This window comes from Corvus moneduloides, chromosome 1, assembly GCF_009650955.1.
Source record: "Corvus moneduloides isolate bCorMon1 chromosome 1, bCorMon1.pri, whole genome shotgun sequence".
Lineage (NCBI taxonomy): Eukaryota > Metazoa > Chordata > Aves > Passeriformes > Corvidae > Corvus > Corvus moneduloides.
Genome location: NC_045476.1, coordinates 72,541,829 through 72,550,207, shown reverse-complemented (window position 1 = coordinate 72,550,207; position 8,379 = coordinate 72,541,829).

The window sequence follows — 8,379 nt, the reverse complement described above, 5'->3', positions numbered from 1 at the left end:
CCCTCCCTCTCATTGCTCTCTGCTAACATTGACCTTTTTTTCCTGTGGCAGCTCTTTCTCATTCATATGTCATGTTAAAAAAAATCCCTGTCACACACCCTCACAGCCCTCCCCTCTCTGTTAGTCTCTCTGAAGTGGTGCAGCAATGCTGACCTGCTGTGGGTCCTGCGTCTTTGCAAGCCCTAGGGACCACCACCTCCAGTGCTGAGCACCCAGCAGGAGCAAATTTTGTGTATCATCCTACTGGGGATGTTGTATTCCTTTTTGACTGTGAGATTTACCAAAGCACAGGATGTAGTAATGACATTTCACACAGTATGATACGTTGTGCGTTTTTTTGTATGTAGTGGATTTATTTCAGTCATTATCACTGATTAAACCAGCTTAGTTGAAAAGGCAAAACAAAACTTGGCTTTGAAATTGTTCTTATTTAATTTTGTTTGTGCTCACATAACCCAGGACAGCACTAATTATCTCTTTAGTGTAGCTCATATTTCTAATGTAATTCATATGTAAATTGTAATTTAAATCATATGGGAATGTTTGTGCTCCTTGCATATTCTCAGTAAAGAGCACAAACAGTGAATTAAAACTGTTTGGAAATGAAAACTTTATGTTGCCTTTTTTGAACTGTCTTTGATTTCTTTCGGCTTGCTTTTTCTCTAATGAATCATGATTCAATTGGATGGCTAAGGCCAGTGCATTTAATCTCCTCTCTCTGTATTTGTGCAGCTTGCTCACTGGCCTGCTTTTCCTTCTGAATTTGGAAGGCAAGGGGGAGCTTTCTGCATGCTCACTATCTTTGAAAAAAAACATCATTAGGTGGTTATTGTTATTACTAAATAATATTTTTTATGACTAGAGAACCTACAAGCATAGCACGGTACTATTTGTGCTGCTTTGCTACTCAAACAGAGCTGTTCCAGAATGTTCTTTCTGGCAGCATATCTGAATGATATTAGGTTAAAATTTTAATCCCAACCCAAACTTTCAGTCTAGTGACCTTATCTTTTAAATTTTTTTTTTTTTTTCTTTTTGCCTAATGCGATATTACAGTCCTCTCTAAAAGCCGCTGCTGTCCAAAACGAAGCAGTCTTTTGACAGGGCAAGCCAAAATTTATTTGTGTGAGTAGAGCACAGCACAGTTAAAGTTGTTCACAGACTTCTGAAGCTTCAGGACAGGTTTGCTTGCTGGATGAGGGAATGATGCTGTGGTACACTCCAACACCAATCAGAGCTAAGGTGGGTGCCAGAAAGGTGAGTGTGAAATCCTGAAGAGTCATGAGCAGCAGGTGCAACCATGCTACCAGCTCCTGCAGAAGACAAGATGAAGCAAAAGACCTGAAGGAAACAGGAAGGGTAAAAAGTTCCAAAAGAAGAATAATTAAACCTAAACAGCCAGCAAGTTAGTGAATGATGATGTCAGCTACACCTTTCTTTTCTGGAACTGCCCTTTACATTTCCTACACAAAACTGAACTCACCAGATAAGGGAGATAATGAATGCCTGTTTCTCATCCTGCCAACAAAGGTCTTTGCCAGGCCCATGCCAAAAGAAGTTGTCTGTGCTGCATGAACAGACACCTGTACCAGGCCCAATGTCATGGCTTTGCCCCAGCAAACTGTGACCTGACCTGCCACTGGCCATACAAGACTGTGTGTGCTTCCCCAGGTTTGGTGCAGGGGACTCGCGACATGATGGTCCTAGAAGCCTCTTCCCATGGACAACTGCTGCTCAGGCTGCTATGCAAAGCCTTCAAAGGGGAAAAACCCTAAAGTCTCTGCCAGCCTCTCTGTTGTTTGTGGATATTGTTGTGGCCAGAAGAGAGATAGGGCTCTGAGGACACACATTTGTGTGTCAGTCCCTGCTGCTGTAATTCTGAGCTCTGGGACAGGTGACCCTGCTCACCAGTGGGAAAGTTTGCATGTGCCAAGAAAGAGCAGAGGGGTCGCACCAGTGAACAGAAACACCTGCTTTGTAACATCCAATCTCCCCATTGGGAAAAGTGCTCCCTAATTCACAGCAATCTTTCTCTGGCTTTGAGAACCCCTACAGATAAGCTCAGCCTGTGAAGGTGCAGTGTCAGGACACTCTGTAGCCCAGCTGAACAGAGCATGGGCACGGCAAGCAAGAGGGACCACTGGTCTGGTTTGGCTGTGATCACAGAGCCCTCCAGGAGCCAGGTGCCCTCCAGGGAGGGACACTGCCACATCTAGGGCACACATTTAAAGCACATGTGAGCACACACACACACGCACACGTACACACTCTCCCTGTGACGACACCAGAGCTGTCCGAAACTATTTTCAATAATTGATTTGCTGTTTAATTGAACATCATGACTGACTAACATAGCTCATTACTTTACTCATTAGTTAATTATCGAAGAAAGTAGGACAAGTCAATAAAATGAAAGGCTGTAAATTCCAATACTAATTAGCACCATTTCCTCAGAGACATATTTAAGGGCAGATTGGCTACCCAAATGTCCCTGGACCTTGTAGATGAAGGGAAAGGGTAGACTTACCATAAATCTAGATTACCGGCAAGCAAGGCTCCTCAGCAGTAAGTAGTCAAGTACACAAGTGCTGAGCTACCACCAGGCGCCCTATTTGAACTGGAATATTGGAAGGCAAGCAGGACAGAAATTCCTATTTTTAAAAGAAAGAGGGGGGTGGGGGTGGTGAGGGAGGGAGTGCTCACACACCAGAGAGGATCCATATTTAAAATAAATTATGCAAACTGAACTACTTCTGCAGAGCACATTTTCTTTCCTAAGCTCTCTTTCCTGGTCTCTCTCATAAGCATCTTCATCCTCTTTTTTTGGCAGTCCAAATCCTATGCAAAACATCAGAACCACCCTTCAAAAGTGGACACATTTTTAATGTGAGGATTCTAATTTATATCTCTTGTTTGTGTTTTGTTTTGGTTTTTTTTTAATAAACTATTCCAGTAACAGAAATTATATTCTCTTGTTATTGCTTTGTATTATCTTTGTATTAGTCTTCTCTATTACCTCAAAATTATTTTTTGTAATTTTTTTAATTTAAAGCAAGTTTGATATACCATCTGAGGCAGAATTTAATGGGTCCAGCAGAGCCTTAAATGAATCAAAAAGTGATTTAAAACAAAAAAAGAAAAGCTCAAAGGAGGCTGGGAGAAAAGTTGACTAAGACAATGCATGTATGTGTATGCATGTTTGCATGTATGGCATGTATTTTATACATGCCTGAGTGTATATATAAATATATATACACACACACACATATATGTGTATATATTAAATAGTAAGTGTATGTATGTATGCAAAAAACCATGCAGACACATACATACAGCCAGATACATACACACTGAAATATGCCTGTATAGGGTTCTTATTGCTCAGTGTGGGGAAATTAACAAATTCCTCGAGTTCTGAAGTTTAAAAGCCCCCAGGTCTTTCTGGCTCCCATTTAAAAATCAATACAAGATGACTCAGACTATGGAAAGGCTCTGTTGATATACTGATACACTGTTCAACAATTTGTCTAAATTATTATAAACAACTAAGGGATCAAGACAAATATATTTCCTTAATTCCTTTTATTTGGAGGCATATCTTCTGTGTCTTCCTCTCAGCAAATATCCACTTGTGAAAAATTAATTTTCAGTTAGGTGAATGGATATGGAGATCAAAAGCATTACCTGAGCTCAACTTAAGGGAAGAAATCACCCTAAGAATAGCTCTTGGTCTGGAGCTTTAAATATTTAGCATTTCTAAAAATATATTAATGGATTAATATAAAAAAAGTTAACAAATGTCTGTTACTTGACTTACTATATTTTGTGCTTGCAGTTCTGATTATTAAGCCACAAGTTCTGACTTATTTTCAAGTGTTTTTAAAAGTACCTTGCCAAAGTGTTCTAAAGATTGAATTAATTTTTTAATCAGCAGTTTTATGAATTTGACTTCTGGTACTAATAAAGCAAGACTGACATTTAAATTTAGGGAAGAAAGGGGAAATGCAGTTGTCTTGTTTAACAGAAAGGTCCTGGAAGAAATAATGCAAGGAAAAATTCACTATTTATTTTGGTAAAATAAAATATTTTAAAAAGTGGTATTTTATTATTCATGTTTGGGAGAGGATATTTGTTTGCCATGTTCTCTTTGCATTAGTGATGGAATGAAGGAAAAAAAAAACACCACCATACAAAACTGACCTGTGAAAGAACAGAGAGGAAAAGATTTCCGCAATTAGGTGTTCATTCAGCATAGGCTAAAGCACAAGGTACATACAGCATACACAAGCACTGCAGACTTGGTAGGAGTTGGAAATTATAAAGGAAAACATTCAGAAAAGCAGGACCTGTGATCCATCTCTTGTTTCCAGGCAGTGCCAAGCACTCTTTGATCCTGATAATTTCTTTTTTTTTTTTTTCAATGGGTCTGATTAGGTCATGCTGGATCCCTGGTTATACTTGAACACCTTGGCTACAGGGCCTTGGGAAGAGCTCTGAAACTGAGCAGCCAGCATGCTCAGCCTGCAAGAGCTCAATATGCATGATAGGTATGGGAATGGGGAGAAGGCTATGAGAGGACCCAACCTCAAGATTTAAGTTGTGCTTTAGAGCCGCAAATGGCTCTAAATGTACACACATACGCAATTCTTGCATTTTACACTGCCGTTTGTTGCACATAATATAATATGCATACAAAAAATAAGGTGATCCTCATTTGCATTTTTAACTCATTTTCTCTATTGGTTTTCAAATACTCCAAAATTTGAGGCAGAAATTGATTACTGAGTGCAATACCTGTAGTACTCTGAGCCAGCCAATGAAAACGTGCAGGCTGGAAGTGCTCTGGTGCATTTGCAGAGGTCCTCTTTCCGACATGGGGCCCCCAGGCCCCTGCAGCCTTTAATCAGCTGAAACTGGAGTGAAGTTGTCAGCTCCTGCTTGTATTCTGTCAGCTTCAGTATCACTTAGAGCATTTCTGACAAACACACAGCGCACATTTAACAGTCAATCTGTGGGCAAGCTTTTGATTTTGCAGGAAACTTTCTAAAGTTCCACTTTCTACTAGGGAAAACTTGTTAAGTTATTAGGGAGGTAAATGGAGAAATGCTTCCTTCAATCAAACTCTTTTGTTTTATGGAAAAAGCCAGCTGTTATCTTTTCTTTAGCAGGATGATGGATTGGCTCACTTCAAGGTGATATCCCAGTCGATGCAAGACAGAGCAAAGGTTATCATGTGATGGTGACACCTCTCCTCCTGTCAGTCAAACAGTGCCAGCCATCCCACAGAACTCCAGCAGCCTGATATTATGAGGGATATTGTCATATAAATTATTCACACTGAAATATTTGTTCAGCTCTGGTATGTTTATAAGTTTCCCATTATGAATTCAAATTTGAAGATATTTTCCAGCTGCACAAACTTTCCCAAACACCCTTCCCCCCAAGTCACAAGCTTCAACAACATACAAGTGTTAAGTGTCACTCTCTGGGATGAGTGTCTTCAAGAGAAGCTGTTCCATTATTTTTAAAATAACAAATGTATTTCAAAATAAAGCAATGCCCCAGACACAAAAAAGAATTCTTTTAATGTGTAAATTATTTGAAGATTTTTGCTTATCCCTTTCCTTTCTGATGCCTGGTGACTTTTTTTTTTGTGAGTAGTTTATGGGCTAAACCTATTATTTGCTAATTAAAGGTGCTTCTTTCTCCTCTTGGGAGTTTAAAATCTCTACTATTATTTCTTCACAGAGCTCACTCCTACAATATCCCTGCTGTAAATGCAGCTGACTCCTTCCTAACAATTATAAAAATAAGGCCATTGCACATCTGAGCAGTCTGGAAGGGTACACAGAGAAGGAGGACAGACACAGTTTCTTCACAAGTCAGATCAGTCCCTAGCATTCAGTTTCCTCACAATCCCCATGGTAATGGCATTGCAAGAGGGAAATTATTGTAACATTGCAACACTGAGCTCCAATAACCACACTGGTCCGTGGGGACTCAGCTATTTGCTGCCCCACAACATGGAATATTTCCTAAATAGGCTTCTTCCCTAACCCCATTAAAAACACAGTCTTTCCAAGAGAGAACAGAAACTTCTTTGAGGACACTCTAAGAGTTAAGAGTCCTCAGAAAACAGTTTTGGATGCCTTCAATGCCATTCCTGTAAAATGGGAATGAAAACAGTTCTGGTCTCCTAAAGGCACCATATGAAGGTTATGGCAACCTCATCCAGACAGAAATTAGGAAATTAATTCTAAATTAATTAGATTTTAAATTAAGCATTGGGGTAATTAATATGTATGTGGCACCAATATGTAACTATTTATTACTACTAGTATGAGTGTTGTTGGTATCACTTTTACTATTTTTTTTTATTGCTGTAGCACTTAGAAGCCGTCACTACAGATAAGACTACTGTTGTACCTGCGAAACAGAACAAGTCATGGTCCGCTCTTCAAAGGATGCAAGACCAGTGGCTGTACTTACGGGAGCAGTTCTGGTCCTACCAATACAGAGAGTTGCCTAGTGAAATCTGGAAGATTACTTAAAGAAAAAACTTTTTCATTCTTGTTGTTTCCCATGGAAGTTAGGTGCCCTATATGCATTAAAACCCAGGCCAGGATTAGACAACTGCAGCTAGTGACAAAGAGCATACACATACACTGGCAGACTTAATAAACTGAAACAGAACGCATAGCTTTAGGAAAAAACAGCAGCAACAAACTTTTGCAGACTTCAATGAAGGAACATTTCCAGTCATCTTTAAAAAGAGAAAAGGTTTCACACAAAGTCAGCCTACCCATCTTGCCAAAAAGAGTCAAAGTAAAGCCACCCATCTCTATTACACATTAAGTAAGAGGCAGACAAATGAGAAAATAAATAAATGTTTATTTATACATATATTTGAAGAACCCTACTTTCCTGCAGATGACATTCATCAAATTCTCACTGTTTCTCCCAGTCAATTCTCCCCTTCAATTAACCAATAAGTCAATTTGTTCCTTCTCCGTCAGAAAAATCCCTGCTCAGCAAAAAATGCATCATTTCACTATCAGATCAATTTACCCTTCCTTCTCGCTGCTCGATCGATAATCTCTGCATGTCCTAAACAACAAACAGGTCACTGGAAAGAAACCTGCCTAGGAAGTTTCTCTGCTATTATTTGGCATGCTACCTACATATGGTTGGCTTGCCAGGCCCTTCCTGAGCACACAAACATGGCAAACATTCAAAACAATACTGTAGGGTGTTGGATTTTAAGACAACAGAAAGATCTGAACTGAGCTTATATGCCCAATAACAGTGCAGCTCTTTGGATAACCGGTGGAATTATATGTTAAACCAGAAGTACATGCAAAATTTCACAATATCATCAAATTAAAAATTAAGAATGTAATAAATAACTGCACCCCTTTTAGGCAGTATAAAGCTTTTACAAATCATTCTATCCCACTGAACTATTCTGATTGAATTTGATAAATGTAACAATAAGAAGTGCCCATAACCAAAGCTCTAGACATCCAGAGACTGCAAATAAAGACAGCTATGCAGAAAGAAAAAAAAAATTGTCTCAAAATAAAGAATGGCTGTAAACCAGGCAATTTCATTTGACTTCACCAGAAATTATCATTAAAGTTCAGTACATTCAAGACGTGTTTTCTAATCCAAAATAAAAGGAAATATGTCATTAGAAAAACACAACTTCTCCAAGAGGTTGCACCTTCAATACAAAGCATATACACAGGTACAAACCCAGCCCTGAGTGAAACACAAATACCATATAACTAGACAAAGTCACAGTGCACAGCAGATTATGGTGTGAAGAGAAAAATAAGAGACATTTAGATTACATAAAATGATGCAATTAGCTAAATTGGTTATGATGCTGGTATCAGTGCTTGCAGCACAGAAAGGGCAAGGAGTTCACAGATACCAGAACTTTTGGCAAAGTACAACAAGCACCCTATTTGATGATCAGGGAATACTTTTTTGTGAGATTATATTTTGGGGGGTTTCTCCAACATTTAGAAATATAAAGATTTAAAATATGCACCGCTAAAAGCAATGGGTATTCATTTAATTTTTTTTTTTTTTAAGTTCTGCTGAGTGGTTTTTTACTTTGGGTTTGAGGTTTTTCTTCCTACTTCAATTGTTCGATCTCTGTAGCAGTGAGACAGGATATGGAATTTGTTTTATACTTCCAACTGTGTATCAAAGCAAAAGTGAAAGTTGCACCTTTTTCTCTGAGATCTATTAAGGTTTGTGAATATTTTCATAATTAGAACCCTATTTGAATATTATGAATAAAAATACATTAAATACTAAAGAGTTACCGTTCTCATTCAGTAGCTGGTTTCTTAATCTGTTTTGCCATTA